General features: G+C 44.5%; 1 protein-coding gene across 3 annotated transcripts in view; it reads right to left on the bottom strand.

Annotated features, from left to right (window-relative positions):
- The window catches only part of LOC146797710 (plasma membrane calcium-transporting ATPase 2-like), a 2176758-nt gene that overhangs the window by 1481707 nt on the left and 677635 nt on the right, over positions 1 to 17416 (bottom strand). Inside the window, exon 1 of one of the 3 annotated variants that reach the window (XM_085624876.1) lies at positions 3798 to 3943. The exons of 1 other annotated variant lie outside the window; for it this stretch is intronic. The gene's annotated coding sequence lies outside the window, so the exon portion shown is untranslated. Of the gene's footprint in view, positions 1 to 3383; positions 3690 to 3797; positions 3944 to 17416 lie in introns of those variants that run through there. One more of the 3 variants, XM_085624878.1, reaches the window with a different exon arrangement.

Below are 17416 nucleotides of genomic sequence, written 5' to 3' on the forward strand. Positions count from 1 at the left end.
CACTAGAAACAAATGGAGATATATACAGTTTTCATAACATACATAAATAGGGAACATATTTGGTCGGCAAGAAAATACCAAAAAATAGAGAGTTGTACATACTGGGATTACAACCTCAACTATCAAATGAGTGTGCTGGGATATTGGAAGGTTGTGGGGGAATCCAGTGGTGCCAACAACAGAAACATGGTGCTCAGGCATGGATTGTTGCATGCTGGCTGAGAAATATGTATTTAACGGTAGAGGTTGCCATAGCAAATACAAGGAAGTCTGGAGTCCATGCAGGATACAGAGAGAGAGGTATGTCCCAGACATGACAATATTGGGGTACAGTATACGTTTGATGTACGGGTTGTCCCTATTGATGATGAGGAGATATTGAAGCCACTCTGTTCCGAGATCTTTGATCTAAGATTCCTGATAGGTCATCTTTTTTTTTATATATACATATTTTCCTTTTGTTTATGAAAATAATTTAAAAAATGAAAAAAGGGTTTAAAATGACAGCATGGAGAGTAACGTTTAAATGAGGGAATTGGAAAGAAAATGATTGCCACAGACCAGTTATTACAGCCTAACATCTGTCACTTTCTGTTCAAGACTATGTCAATGCAAAGGAATGTTCTAATAAACAAGTTGTGCAGAAGTATGAAAAATTACATCTTGATTGAAGATCAACATATTGATTTCCTAGAAGAGATAAGCTGGGCAAAAGGCTGATTCATGTTTATATAAAAAGGGTTTTGATAAAGGTTACCCCCAGGATTTTGCAGATCATCTACATTCAGGTGAACGGAATGACCCACTGGTAAAGAGGTGAAGAAACAGCTAGAATGGTGCACAAAATGCTTGTGTCAGATTTCCTCAAGCCTTCTCTACCCCTCTTTTGCAAGAGTGTCTTTCCTGTTTCTAGACATTCACATGTTAGACCAATGCATGCTAACATCCCAATCTAAAATTACAATTTAGAAAACATTTTTTTCTAAATTGTAGATAATAGTGAGAAAATGTAATCTGCTATTATAAAAGTGTCTTATTTTCCAGTATTAATTTTGCCTGGTGGCCTCAATTTATCATTAGGACTAATGATATCTGTGGTGACAAAATCAACTAAAATGTTCCTAGTTACCAACGAAAATCTTCAGAACAAAACTGTGAAAATACATCACATTGGTTAATCCACAGTAAATCCAGACTCGCCTGGATGGTTAAAGTTGTAAGTACAGGTCATTTGCATTATCAATTCTAATTGCACTTCTGTAACCCTTAATTTCATCAAAGAAGCCGTGACAAGAGGTGACTTGTGAAATGGAGAACTAGAGTTCACACTTAGCTGGAAAGCTAGGAACATGATATTTGCATATATTAGGAGTTGGATTGCATAAACCCTGAGCTCTATAGTGAGACCTCTGTGCAGTTTTAAATTGCAGCACGATGTATATTTAATGACTTCCCATCCAACTTTGAAATATTTATGTTTGTACCTAAAGAAAGAATAATTGTCATCCCGAGGGCCTGGAGCTGCAAGATCAGAACGAGTAGACGTATGAATACATTTTCAAGCCTTCAGAAGTAATAAGACGCAACATGATGCCGCGTACTGTAGGCGCTCTAATCAATAACGAAGGCAGTTGTGTCCATGGGGGGAGAGAGTGTATAATACACAAACAGGGGGCCGGCCAAGCTTCATAAGACTGAAAAATGGTGGCTTGATGCAGGTCTTAAAAAGCCCATCCTTATATATGGTCAATAGCGCATTCTCATACACATTAAAAGGAAGGGGGACTAGATCTGGAGATATAAGCAGTCGGCAATGCTGTTCAAAATGCAGTGCGAGGAAACTTCAGTCACAAGGTCACCTCACGGAGAGCCAGACACAGGCAGCACAGGCTGGAACTGGTGGCGTGAACAGTACTTAACGTAGGTGAGTTAAATCTCCATAGGATTATAAAGACGCATGTACCAGCCTAGGAATGTCCTTTTATAGGTTCTTGACTGTACAGATCCCACGTTAGCAAAAAACATTACTATAAAAAAAACCTTTCATTGAGCTTCTGGAGACTGGCTATGTCCCCCTGAGGGGACTCATGCAACACACCTGATATAAATTTAGGAAAACATCTTTAAGGTACAGCAAATTCAGTGACAATAGTCGAACCCCTATTGTTTTATATAAACTAGTAACTCAGCCCCCACAGGTAGGAAAGCCTCTTGCAAAGGAGAAAATCACAAACAGTCGACATACAGTGCAAGCTGCAAGTGTCAAAAGACCTCAAAGATGTTGCCCAAGGTTACTTTTTTCATGACAAGGGTAACCTTGTCCTGCAAAGACCGGGCCTGACCTTCCACCAGCCCCTGTCAGCAGAACACCTTGGGCTGTAACATTCTGTTCTACCAAGCAGGTCTGCGGCATTCCAATGTATAGCACAGTCAACATGGATTAAAAACAAAGGCACTAGTTTCAACTTTCTGCACCTTCACCTGATTGTAGCCATGAGAGCACAGGTTATCTCACACATTCTCATGCTAAAATCACATTTTATGAAAGGGCTTCGGGGAAAGGATTGCGGGAAAAAACAAAATAGCCCAACAGTGCGTTTGTAGTCTCCCTAATCCACGCAATATAAAGCTGGAAGCAAGCCAAAGGTACAACAAATGCCCATTTTAAAACCAATGCGGGGCTAAAAAGGCGCACGCGCTCATTACGCTCACCACTGCAGGCGCCTGGGCACGCCGATCCGCAAAATGCTTCCTCAGCCAGCTGTCTTTAATTTCGCGAGGGAAAGAAAGGCAGCGCTTTCAAAGGAAACCCTCGCATTTTATGTAACGACAGTGACTGCTACACACTCCACAAGGTTATGCACCCCCACTGCATCTATATGCGCATCCCCCTGCTTGCAAGGCTGCCTGGGGTAATCACCTGTTTGACTAGCCTCCCCGAGCCAGTCTTGACATTACAACATACAACTGCAAATCATTTCCCTCTGTTGTGCACTATTTACACAGGCTGATGAACGCAGGGAAGTTATGCGGCCACTGTGCTATATCGGCATAGCTACATTTTAAAGTTATTTCCCACAAAACCGTCCACATCTACACAAAACATGGCCAAAAAAAGCTGTTCTCCCTGACATGGTACTTACTTTGCAAACAGGAGCAAGCAACGCGACATTTACTCAGCCTGCAAGCCTCGTCTTAAATCCCCATTCACGGGGGTTTTCACCAATATATTCTTTCCTCAAGCACTAGCTGAAGTTGCATGCAGGGCGCGCATCCATATTCTAAGATCTTCGCAGCCCTACCTAGTCTGAGCCACTGAGGGGAAAAAACACTACATCTAGCAAGGGAGCTCTCTCAGGGGTCACAAAGACAAGGTTACTCACAGAACAGCCTCTTTACGCAGCATCGTGCAATTATCTCAGCGAAAATCGGTCTGCAGTGACTTTTAGGCAAACACAAACAATTAGACAGCAGCAGCAGCTTCAGCGCCTCCCCGCTCGTCCACGACCGCATGCCCTTCGCCTGGAATATCACAGGTGAGGGCCGTGGAGTGAGGGGCGCGGGCTCCCTTTATCCTGGCGCGACATTCTGACGAAGAAAATGACCCCTCTACACGTTTTCCGAGCGTGAACTACCCAGCCAATGCATCACTCTTTCCAAGTCTCCACACCATTTTCCCACATCAGCTGCTGCCTCCAAGAGAAGCGAATTGCCAAATAAAGCAGCCCAGCGCAGACGAAGGAGGGGGCGGGGGGGTCTCTTGTTTTTATTCTCATGCTGTGGATGTCGCTACTTACTTGGCTAAGATATCATCACAAATCCAAAATGATTTCAATTACACAGCGGAGTAATCACTGTTCGGCATCTGTAAGGGATTGATAAGCAGTGCTACATTACAGGAGTCCCTCTGCAGACTGTACCATCCGAGCCAAACAGGTGGGGGGTGGAGGGAGCTAATATTTCTGTCACAGCATCTCGCCGGCACGGTGTAATCACAGGGGGTGCTTCGTGTCTGCGGGATTGGGTTTGCGAAGAAAAGGCGAATAGGCTCGGCAAACGGAAAAAAAAATCTGCTTTAGGGGGAGCGGAACGAACCATCGTGTTGTTGGTTGTGGTTTTAATACTTCCCCTGGGATAATGACAAAAAACGAAAGATGGCAAACCACCAGGAATATGCCACTTATCAAAAATGGAGAAACCTTCAAGGGCGAGCACTGCCAAGTTCTATCACAATCAATGGCGAGCAAAAAAGGGGGATTTTAGGCAGCGCTTAATTTGTTAAACAAAATTAGTGCCAGGGATCTCTTCAGGAAGCCACTGCAGCCTGCACAACACATTCATTGCCCCTGCCATGCTGACAATGATAGTAACAACACAACTACTAACCATCACACTTCCACAAGTGTGGGAATTCGGACTATTTCAGGCTTCCAAAGCTATGCGATTGGCTTGGGCGGCAGGTAATAATCATTTTAAATGCATCTTGAATTAGTAATTACCTGTTGTTGTGGTAATATATAAATTAGCCAGACAGCACCATCTTGTGACAGACTGTCACAAGTGCCGGTTTTGACAATTAAATGCTGGTGCCCAGCACCGGAAACCACTGGGTCAAATTAAGCACTGATTTTAGGGTCCCTTGGGGAGGAATGCTAGTAACACATATACTCAGAGGGGTCAAATGTGGAAAGGTTCAATACAGGGTTTTATGTGGGATGAAAACACTGGGGGGCTCCTCAAAGGGGCGTAGTCAATGTAATTAAGGGCATGGCTTAAACACACGTAAGCTAAAAATCTGTGTTTAGCACAGTGTGCCGCCCCACTTGTATTTTTTTTTTTATGTTCCTGTCATTGCGTCCAGATATATGATACAAGTCACACCATACCTACAAGTCACTACTGGCTTTGTCAATGGTTGCTAGTTGCATAAGATAAATAAGCAGCAACTATATGCGTATAATATTGAAAAAGCTTCCACTTAAAGCCCTGGTGACACCACAACAATGTTGCTGCTCCTGAGTTTCAAAACGAGAAGGGAAATCCAGAGAGAAAATGACTCTCTTTAAAGGATTTTCCTTCCTCTACAACACTCACCACGCGCACATCGATGTGCCTGCTGTCACTGCAGTCCGGAAAAAAATGGAACACCTGAGCCAGGGCACAAAATAGAGCCCAATAGAGACCCATTTTGAGGCCCCCTTAAAAAACTGCCGGTGCTCAGACCCGGTGAGACCCAGCCCACTTAAAGCCCTGGGTCACTAGTCACCATCAATACGGCAGGATAATGTTTGTCCTGCTCAATATTACAGAGTGAATATTGCAGCGGAGACGCAACCCTCATATGTTTTTAATATGTTTTAAAAACAACAATTCATGCATGTATACTGCATTATTATATGTAATAGGCTGAATCCAAAGCAACAAGCACATGCAGAATGTATCTGATCAGTTAAAATAAGGTGTGCCTGTTAAGTTTTTATTTTTTGTTAAGTGAACTGTGACAATAATAATACTATTATTAGCATTATTATTATCATTAGTGTTATTATTATTGGCCATTATATTCATGCACCATTAATATAAACCTTAGCATGACAATATTATTTACATTAGTTATAGTGCTACTAATATAGCAATAATAATAATCAAAAGAATTATAATAATAATAATAATAATAATAATAATAATAATAATAAAGCCAGTGGCGGCTGGTGACATTTGAAAGTAGTGAGGCGTAAAAGTTCAGGATGGGTGTCACCAATTTTGTACTGTGTCCACGGTTTGAACTGACCACTCTATTGTCCTCTGTACTGGTTGGAAATGCCTACAGTCAATAGCAGTCACACCTAATCCTGCATAATAGCCATGCAAGGCCAAGCACCCACTTAAATCTTTCTCACTAGATACTAGTGTCAGACAAAGCAACTCACATGAGTCCTCATATGTACCCACTTCCTAATACATGTCCGATATCACGAATAACGATGTACAAGGCAATGTGAAACAAATCCAAGAACAGCTGGTTAAACAGAAGCAAGAAACTATATGGAGCACCAAACAAGCCCTCTGTCATCGCAGTCAACTACTAGGCCTACCACAGCCCGCTGGCGTGTAGAGACAGTCTCATGTGGATGCCGGCTGGGAGACCTATTTCTAAACTGCCCCTTTATGTTGGTGGAGGAGGTTGAAATTCACTATGGCATACATAGATCGGGGACACTTTTTGCAGTACGGGAGCATATCCTGCAGGACCTGTAAAATTTGGAGGCGTTCCCGGAAGAGCCCAGTGAGTCCCAAGTCCTGCAGGTGATCTTAGATCCCGCCTCCGCCAAAGGTATTATCTCGCGGCTAAATGCTGCCCAGAAGAGCGATAGGTAGACAAATGTTGCACCCAGTCATGCCACATGGAATGGGCAGTTGGAGACCCCCCTCACAGATGGAGAATTGAACAGGGCGCTGGCGCAAGTCTGTGACGTAGCCAGCAATGCCCGATTCAAACTGGTACATTTTTATTAGATACATAGAGCTTACATGACACCATGGCGAGTATAAAGGATCTATTTGATGCTTCCGGCGAGCTGCACTCGATGCAGGTCACTCCGGGCAGAGTTTGGACATGTTGCATTGGATTGCATGCAGATACAGGAGGTCTGGGGTGACTGAGGTACTACAGAGGAGGTGCGTAGAGTGACAAAGGTGACTGTAGAACTGATGGCCCTACACTGCCTGCTGGGACTGATGCCTCTTCCCATTGAAGGGTAAAAAAATGCAGTACAGATTCGACCAATTCGGACTAGTGCTGATGAGACGGAGCATAGCCGTATATTGGGCTAGCTAGACCCCTCCGACTGTGTCTAAATGTCTCGCTGACGTCCTTGAATGAGTAGAAGACTTTAGGTTTTGGAAGGTCCACACTGATAACAACACAAAGAATGACCTTGGATTTGAGTTAACATATTGGACAGTTTGGGTAATCAGGGCATGGACCGGGGTGACTATTCAGACCAGAATGCACCAACGCCAGACCTTGCGTGTTTCTCTGTATTGTCCGGAACTGTGACTGAGCTGGATGAACAGGCACCCTCCTCCCAAGCCCTCTATCTCCCTCCACCACCAGTGGGTCCCCTTGAGGGTTACGGATGGTTCCCTCTGCTCAGTAATCTTTCTAGGGCACTGGAGTGACAGTGTCTGTCTGATGTTGGTCTAAGTCTCTTGTTCCCTGGCCTCCACCGGGGACCTCACCTCCCCCACCAAGATGTTTATTGATTTTCACGCTAATGCCGATATGATCCATGATAACACGTTGCTGCCCTGTTTTTGTTGTTGAGTATAGTGCATTGAAAATTAAATAAAACGATTTTCACAGAAAAAAAACATACCCAGATCAATATGCCTGGAAGAAGGAAAGTGATAGAACAAAGACAGAACCTCCAAACAAGATCTACTCTCACAATCCTACAATAATGCATTCATGCAGCATCCATAGGACAGCAGTGTTCCCTGATATTGATCAATAGTGCAACCTTACCCAATACCCAGAGAGATCAGAGCGCGGTGAGTTTCGTTCATCAGGTTCCCACACAGCTCCCTCTGCCATCTTTGTAAACGATCGCAATCCTCGTCTGAGAAGCAGCCGGAAGCATCGCGGAAGGGAATCTGTGCCTGGAACAAAGACCAATATGTGGCTTTCTTGGCCTCTACACTCAGTGAAAGGCTGCAGCCTGAGGGTTAAAAGATTGTGAGTCATGCTAGGCCACGTAGTGGATACAGAGCATGACTTGTACTGGGCCCCACTATGAGCTTAGAGGGTGTGATGCTGTGAGAAGTTGGCCTGGTATATGCTGTCCACTAGTTATAAAGGGGACCTTGTACCAGTCCAAGCAACCCTTATTGATGAATAGGTTTAAAGACAACCTTTATTGAAAGCTATCCTAGTGGTAGCTATGGAGAGCAGCCTTCAGGCTAAGTCTTGAAGGAGTGAAAAGCAGCTTGGTTTACCAGATTATAACCTCTTGAATCACTAAATGAAAGGATAACCACACAAGGTATATATAAAATATATGTATTTATTTCTAAACACTCACTACTAATCCCTTTATGAGATTAGAGTCCGAGATACTCAATAATACAGTTCTAAAACGACAGTAAATAGCACAATATACAATGGGCCCCAGGGGGGAACCAAACCATATACTAGCAAAGTGGTATAAGAACCACGACTTGACTAGACAGTGCCTAGAGCACGTATAATTGCTGGGACCCCAAGGAACCACCCAAGGTAGTGACACAGGAGACCCGCGAGGGACGCGTGCAGTGTGAGAACACTGGCGCTAGCCCTGTACTATTCTATGGGAAAGTAGCGGTTGGAATTTTAGAAGTTAAGGACACTTAGGAGAGGAGTTTGAGCAAACCCCTTTAGACTTAGGTGGTTCTAGGGCCAATACCCACGGCAGCACGGAGTACTCAAGTTACCTCACCCAGGGAAGCCGGGTGGATAGGTGTTAAATGGTGTCAGGAATCGTCATTGATTTCAATGGCGATCTGCTGCAAAGTGCTGCTGCCCGGCAGAAGAAAAGTGTCCGGTGTGATCCAAGCCTGGATCGAAGATCAGAAGAACCTGAAAGCAGAGGGGACAGAGTCTGGGTCACTTACCAGTGACCAGGGGCACAATAGACGAATGCCCACCGATGTCGGGTGTTTCATGTGCGAAGAGGTGAAGCTTGACTCTGCAGCCACGAGGACCAGGAGGCATGGACGATAACCAGGAGCGGGATTCGAGCTGTCCCACAAAGGATGTCGAGTGCTGCGGTGTCGAGGCTCGGATTGACCCCAACAAGCCTTGGCAACAGCAAACCATGCAGGAAGAGAAAAGATGCTTCAGTGCGGACCAGCAAGGCCCTGGGGACTCCCCAAGCAATGGAGAGTCAGGGCACGTCTGGAGCATCCAGGTAAGCCCAATTAAAGTTAGAGTTGCTTTCACTGGGACCCACCAGTCGACGGACCAGAGATCGCGATGGGACATCGAGAGGAATCACACAATACCAGCCAATGGGAGTGTAGGCCAGTAATCTTCAGTGGAGACACTGTTTGGGGTGTGGACTACAAGTAGCCCAAAGCACAGCCTCAAGGATTGACGAGAAGCATATGCACTTGCAAATGTGCACGGTGTCCAGGGGTTCCGGTTCCACGGTCCCCACGAGGGCTACGGGTCTCAGCTTTGCTGGAAACTCGGGTCAGCCTCTGGGAAGTCTGGGAACCCACCTCCTGTGTTGCAAATTCTTCAGAGTCCGGCGGGAGCTTCAGAGATGCAAACTGGTCAGATGCGTCTTAGGTGCCTGCCTTGCAGGGGAGTAACTCCTTTACTCCAAGGGAGATTCTTCAGTCATCTAGCGCCTTGTAGATCGTCGAAGTTCCAGGATTATGTATCAGAGTTTCGTCCAGGTAAATCTAAAGTCCTGTAGCCAGGGGTTCCTATCTTATACCCAAGGAAGGGGTGGGACAAGCACTAGAGACCCACCTATGGGAGGGTCAGGAAAGAGGGGTGACTGCACCCATTTCCTTTGTCCAGTTTCGTGCCAGAGCAGGGGCTGGTAGCCCCTGCAACCAGTTTGAGCTGGACTATGCACAGGGACACCAAATGTGCCCCCAGTGCAGACATCAAAGCACTCTTGGAGTGCACCCACCCAGCCCTAATACACTAAAGCCTGTCTGGGAGGTGGTTACACCTCCCTGTGACAGGAACCCTATTGTCCAGGCCTCCCCTGCCGGATTTTCATCCAGCAGCAGAAGGGCAGACTCGTGTCTGTGGCTGGCAGCACCCATTTTGTGATGCCAGGGTCTGTTAAGCTAGTACTGGGTATACCGGTGCTGTCATGTTTCTCCCTCTAGAAGGGTGGGATCATACTCCCACACCAGTTACTGGTGTGGGGGTATGATTCCAAGGTGTTTGATACCAATCACAACATGTTTCCATGCAGCCATTCCAAAGTTAGCATTTACCACGAGGTTATAATGCACTTAAGAGTATATGGTTTGGTTGCATCACAAACAACCCTGGAATAAAGGTTCAGAAAGCTGCACAGGGGCTCTGCTCACGCATGGGCACCCTCTCACATGAAACCCAGCACCCTGCCTTCAGGATTGTTAAGGCCTGTGCATGTGCAGTGATATGGAAAGATATAGGTAACCTATATCTCAGTAATTGGGGGAATACACCACCTTACCCAGGCTGCAGTAGCAGACCTGTGGTGTCATTTTGGAAGGATTCCCAGGGGTGGCACAATACATGCTGCAGCCCTTGGTAGGCCTCTGGGGTACCTATGCCCTGGGTACATAGTATACCATATACAAGGGACTTATAAGGGTACCCCAGAATCCAATCTGGAGTGTACCCAAAGTACTGGTAATCAATTTAGAGAGGAAGCAGCTAGGCTGGGGTCCTGGTTAGCAGGACCCCAGCCAGACTAAAGTCGAAAAACAGCGAAACATCAGCAAAAAGTGGGGGTAACTATAAGAAGCAGATCCTACTCTCCTACAGACGCAAACTGGGTCTCACCTCTGACATCGCACACGCAGGCTGGAGTCACTTACAGTGTTTTGAAGCTAGGCAGTGACTGGGGCTCTTGTCCGTAAGCATCACGTTAGCCGGAGCACGCTGGACCGCAGCAGCGCAATGATCCGTTTTCTTTGTGTAATTGGAGTGGATTGTTTAGGTCGGCGCCTGGCGCTGGCACAGGTGTGGCGAACGAGCGGGCCTTGCAAAAAGTACAAGAGCACCCTTCTCACAGTTGTGCCCAGGGTGATGTTCTCCAGGGACAATTCTTCAGTCGCGTCCGGTGGACTCGTGGCCCGCAAGTCATGATGCCACCGGCCGCGACTTAACATTGGAGCCAATCACAACGCTGCAATGGCAGCGTTGTGATTGGAGAGGCACAGCAGAGAGTCCCCCAGCGGCGCCATTTTCTCTATGTAGGCTGCATGCAGCAGCCTACATAGAGAAAAATACAGTTTGGTTGGCCCTGGAGCCGACCAAACAGTCAGTACCCACAACAGTGGGTAGCCACTCTCCCCCCTGCCCTCGAGCAGGACCGCCCACCCTCCCGCCCCCAACCAGGCACTTCTGCTTTCTCGCAGTGCGAGAAGCAGAAACATAAAATGGTAGTCTTTACCATTTTATGTTTCTGCTTCTCGCACTGCGAGAAAGCAGTGGGGCGATGCCCAAACGCCCCTTTGGAGGAGCCACCACAGAATAAAGCTGTGGAACGCTAGGAAAACACCAGGACGTTTTAAACTTTCCAATATGAATTTCTTTGTTTTTTATTAATTAAAAAAGAAGTTACTTTTGTTCATATCTGCAGTGATCCTGGTTCATAGTGGGGGGCACTGAAGTTGCAGTTAATTATAAATATTATTATTATTAATATTATTATTATTATTATTATTATTGTTATTTATTAGGTGCTTTTCCTTTCTATTTAGATTTACATTTATTAAAAAAAAAATAGATGTGACTTACCTTTGGAAGCTGTGGTGGTGCTTATAATGCTTGTTTTGAACTATGTGCCTAGCATTTAATAGTATGTTTTATTAGTCTTTGTCAATAAATCAATCAATCAATAAAACTTTATTCGGCTTTTGTAAATGAAATCCATAAAAGTCAACAAGACATCACAGTGACACATGAAAAATACAATAGTGCTTGTCATATCTCATATTTTGTTGGGGTGGGCAAAACCCGTGGAATTTCACACCGCGGAATTCTGTGAAGTTACGTAAAAACTCAGTGCGATGCCACAGAGTTCCGCAAGCGTGTGGAATTCAGCACATCACGCTGCTCGCCTTTATTAAAGAATATCTCACTCAAGCCAAAATTACAAAATTTCAGAAAGATTTAAAAAAATTTAAATTTGAGAATGTATTTCCATACTCGAGAGAGGATTACACCCCAACTGACAAGGACAATTCAGACTTCTCCGACACAGGAAGTACAGGCTCTGGTAATTATTCCAGCGACACATCATCTGAAGGCCAGAAAGGCAATTACAGGCGCAGAGGAAACCGTCCAAGAAAGAATAGAGGTACATACATGCAAGGAGGTATACAACAACAACCACCGTTCGGATGGAACCCCTTCATGCAAGCACCTTTCCAACCACCGCAGTTTGGATACCAATGGCAACCCTATCAACAACCTTTTTTAGGGAGAGGCCGGAGACGAGGAGGAGGCAATCGGAGAGGGCAGCGGGTCCAATGGGATACAAACAGAGAAGACCCGACAGCACAGGAACCGGGACCCAGCACGAGCAAGAACGCTCGGGAATACTGAACCTGAGCAACAGAATCCTCTCCCAACAACAAGAAAATGTCCTGAAGAAAGGACTAGGCTTCGTCCCGATGAATCGGTCAAATCTTTTTGACCTAAGAATTGAACTAGCCGAATTTTTTCGCAGACTTCGTCTGTCGGTGTTTTTCTCAGAAACAGAGGGACCGGAGGAATTGGTTGAATTTACAGACAAAAATACAGGCCTGCGTAAAAAATCCAAATTCATCCCCCCAAACCACACTATGCCACCGGCACTACTAGCCTTTGAGAAGGCAGTAACATTGGAAATCGACAAATTAAAAGATAACAACCAAAGATTTAACAACTTTACATTGATTGAACGGCAGACACTGGCAGAGTTTGATAAGATGCAGGATGTCATAATCAAACCAGCGGACAAGGGAGGAGCAACAGTGATCCTACCCATTGAGATGTACAGAGATGAATGTATGAAATTACTCAACGACCAACGTAATTATTCACGATTACAGAGAGATCCAACGGGGAGTCTGAAACTGGAAATACATGAGATGGTTTCGGAAGCAGTACAAGAGGGATGGATTACCAAGGCAGAAGAAAACTTTTTACAAGAACTTGACCCAAAAACTCCATACTTTTATATCCTCCCGAAAGTACACAAAAACATACATCCACCGCCAGGCAGACCGATTGTGTCAGGCATCGGTTCGGCACTTGAACCACTCTCAAAATTCGCCGACCATTTCTTACGACCAATGGTACAGAGAATGCCCTCGTACCTAAAAGACACACAAGACATCTTATTGAAACTCCAAACTTTGAGCTTCGATCCAACCACGGATTATCTAATGACATTAGATGTGGAAGCACTATACACCAGTATTCCACAAGAGGCTTCACTTACAGTGATTGAAAACCTGCTGGGTCAGGAAAACTGGACATCAATAACACCAATAAACTTTGTGGTCCAGTGTGTACGATTAGCCTTAACAAGGAATTACTTTGAATTTGAAGGGGAGTATTTCCTACAAACCCATGGCACTTCAATGGGGATGACCTGCGCTCCCAGCGTAGCATGCTTGTATGTGCATGATTTCGAAACACGCTTCATCTATAATGATACTAATCCGTACCAATCCAACTTGGGGGTATGGAGAAGATTCATAGATGATATCTTCATAGTCTGGAAAGGAGATGCCGACAAAGCAAAAGAATTTCTGGTTTGGCTAAACGACAGGGACGAATTCCTGAAGTTCACGATGACTCTAAAGAAAGATTCCATCACGTTTTTGGATTTAAAGATCTGGCCAGCGGAGGGGACACAAAAAACTGAAGTGTTCTACAAACCCACAGATGCCAATAACCTACTCAGATATGACAGCTTCCACCCCAGAGCCCTGCGAGATAATTTGCCAGTAGGCCAATTCCTACGACTAAGGAGAAATTGTACTGAAAAAGCAAATTATGAAACTCATGCTAAAAAACTAACGCAGAAATTGAAGACAAAATGCTATCCTACAAAACTGATTAAACAAGCATATAAAAGGGCGAAAAACTGTAACCGAGAAGGTTTATTGGAACCAAAAAAGAAACCGGACGATAAAAAACTGGTATGTGTGACCACTTACGGAACGGATTCCAACAATGTAAAGAACATCGTTCTACGACATTGGAGAACACTAAATTCGGGGGGATTGAAATTGGAGAAACCACTGTTTGCATTCAAAAGAGGGAAATCAATCAAAGACTCCGTCGTTCATACCCGACCAAAAAAGAAACAATGCAGAACAGGCCAACAGAGCACACTTTGGAACTTACCAGAGGTAGTCGGACACTACCCTTGCGGATCATGCAGTGTATGCAAACTAACAACATCTAGCAAAACAATCGACGTTGGCTTAAGAACACCGTGGGAACAAAGATCTTTCAGCAACTGCAACAGCCACAATGTAGTCTACTTAATCACGTGTCTCTGCAATAAGATATACATTGGTATGACTACTCGTAAAGTCAAGATCAGAATCAATGAGCACCGCAGTACATTTAGATGCGGCAAAACAATCACAAAAATGATGAGACACTTTCAAACACAGAGACATAATGAAAATGACTTCACCTGGACGGTAATTGAGAGACTACCAGACAGCTGCAACGAAAAACAACTGCTGAAACTAGAGCAAAGGTGGATTTATCGCTTGTCAAGTACAACATCAGGCCTTAACGAGGAAATTCCGTGGGGTTCCATGACATAACTCTGCCACAGAACAAATATCCCTTGAACATTGCTAACAAGTAATCTTGAAATACGCAATCCTTACAGCAGCTGCTTTACAAATCTAAAGAGAAAGGAAGGCGTGCCTACACTAAATAACACGACAAAAACAAGGAGGTAGAAGTACAAGTATTGTACCAAAATACAGCCCCCCCTATGTAAAAAACAATACTGGGGTACAATATCAGACACGGGGAGGGACCCGGATGTATAGAAATAGAGAACACAAGGGAATAACATCTAAGAGGTTGGGCAAATGAGAAGACTGTTATAGACCACAACGTTTAAGCAACTTAAATAACAGACTAATCTAACGATTAGAATTATTCGCCATGAGTGGGCAGATAAGGAGAGCCCCAGCAGGTCTGTTTACAATAAACTCCAATTTCTCCCCACAACAGCTGCACAATGTATTGGCAAAATTTTGTTTTAAAAATTTTAAAAACAGAGACTCCGATTTGAGGGGGATCGAACACCATGTATCGGAGCAAACGGAACTACATTTCCCATAATTCTTGTAGTTCAGCCTCATACACGGCAGAACAGCAGCTGTTATTACGTTACCCAACCATAGAGAATCGGGAATGGGACAGAACAGCCCTCCAATTAGGTTCGGGAAACGTCCTTTAAAAGCCGAAACTACCGCATTCACATCTCCGACGGCGGACGGTGTGGTTGACTAGGTGTAACGGCGGTGCGGTGTCCTTGACGAAGTAAGTGAGCGCGAGGGTGCACGGAATAAAATACGATGCTTCATGTCCCGAACTATCTGATACGAAGATAGGGACAATCCCAGCATTTCAAACAACTAACGGTTTTTTTAAAAAAAACTTGCCGCAGTACGCTGATTGTAAATAAGAGGGGTATCCAAACATAATAGACATAAGAGGGGGTGATTTCACCAGGTAACGCATGATACAAGGTTACAGCAGAAACGAGTGCTTGTAGGTGAGTGACAATGAGCCTCTCTCCCCCTAGACTGAACGCGAGCATAGAAATAACATGGAAGTAATGGTCCTACACAACGAACTTGTAGATAATTATGGTAACAATAGTACAGAGGCTATAAGCGTGATGACCATACAAGAAATGCCTTTATACAATTACATACTTTTTATGCAGTGTTTGACTACAGGACAGCACCTGAACACATGAGATCCGCATGATGCCAGTAGGCATCTGGCAGTAGGTGAGCGTCTGTGGGATGTACTATACTGGATGAAAGGGATACACGCTATCCCAGTGCATTGTTGTATATAAAAAAGAATAAACAACACGACAAGGAAAAACGGGTGTTAAAATATAGATCAATAGGATCGGTGGCTAAGAGAAACTGTTTAGTCACAATCCTTTCACTCATAGTTAACACCAATAGGATGTTGATCACGTTGTGTGGTGAAAATATGTGGGTGTGATGTGGCGGTTAATAGATTGGTTTGGTTAATGGATTACACTAAGCCCTAAAATAGAGAGCACATAGACAGGTGGCACACCATCACTCCAACTAGAAATCAATGACTACGAGCACAAGACGGGCTGTAGACAGGTTTTGTTATATAGCCGACTAAGAAATATATGATATTGTTTGTTCTATGTCCAATAGAAAATCTACTGAAGTCGGAGTGAACACACGGACAGGTGAGTGCATTAGGCCTCACGTACGGATGGGTTGCATGTAATCACATGTACGGCTAAACCGCAGGGACCTTAGAGTATAAGGAACAGAAACATATCGCCCTGACGAAGGCCCCCAGACCCGATTGGGCTACAATATGGGCCGAAACATGTTGGCACACGGTTGAGGGTATAATTGAACAGAATTAAGTTCAAAAGAACCCCAATAATAAGTTTTTAGTGATATCATGAGTGCCCAGGAATAAAGGATTCAAAAGAGGGTACACTCATAGGTATTTTTAATTTGATCTGGTTCCCTGCCTAACCAGTTGTTCATTTATCTAAGTACTCCCAGTATATCTTTGGTTGAGTCCGCCCAGAGAGTACCATCTTCTCTGGGTGTGGAGTAACTGCCTATGATGAAGCATGTCACTATTATGTGAGTGAGGCTTTTACTTCAATATCTTTGATATTCCACCTGTGAAGTAGATAGTTGAATAACATTCTAACACTACTCTGAAACTGGGTATTCTGCCAGTTCAACAGTGGTTGCTTTTTGTGATAAAAAGTTGATTTGGGAGAACGCAACCGCGTTGTTTATTCTCTCACTCTCTGTTTGTGAAAAAAAAACGCCTTTATTTGGTGCCAGGAGCTTGTTGTGTGCTTCGAAATCAGCCCAAAGGCCACTACGCAGCATATCAGAGGGTGCTGCTTCTTTCTGCCACTCGAGTAGATTTTCTACTGGAGCAACAGCTTTCTCAACGCTTGCCGTGACCGCCTGCATTGGGAAATCTTGCCAGGAGGCATTCTAGCACCCAAAAATCACACTAGGGGATGAAAGTTATCGCTCGCGCTTGCCAACTTAATGTTGGTGAGCCGCATGTGAGAAAAAACTCTGCCACACATCTGTTGGTGGAGTTTTGCTGGAACTTCGCATTCCAAGTGGACCTCAGAGTGGACAAATTGCAAGAAGACAAAACACTTGATGGAAATGGTCTCAATTGTTCATGCTGAAAGTACAGATGCCACTATAATAACAAGGTTACAAGAAAGCTCCAGAATTGTCATAGAAGACTGGACAGCAAAATGTGTCTATACGAGGAAATCAATAATTTCCAGTTGCATGAAAACATTATTAACCTGGAATTAACAATTTTGGTAGAAGCAGATTATTTTTTCCCAAAGCTTTTTTGGGTGGCAGGAGCATTATCATTTGTGGTATTACCGCA

This window comes from Triturus cristatus, chromosome 9, assembly GCF_964204655.1.
Source record: "Triturus cristatus chromosome 9, aTriCri1.1, whole genome shotgun sequence".
In the NCBI taxonomy this organism is placed as follows: domain Eukaryota; kingdom Metazoa; phylum Chordata; class Amphibia; order Caudata; family Salamandridae; genus Triturus; species Triturus cristatus.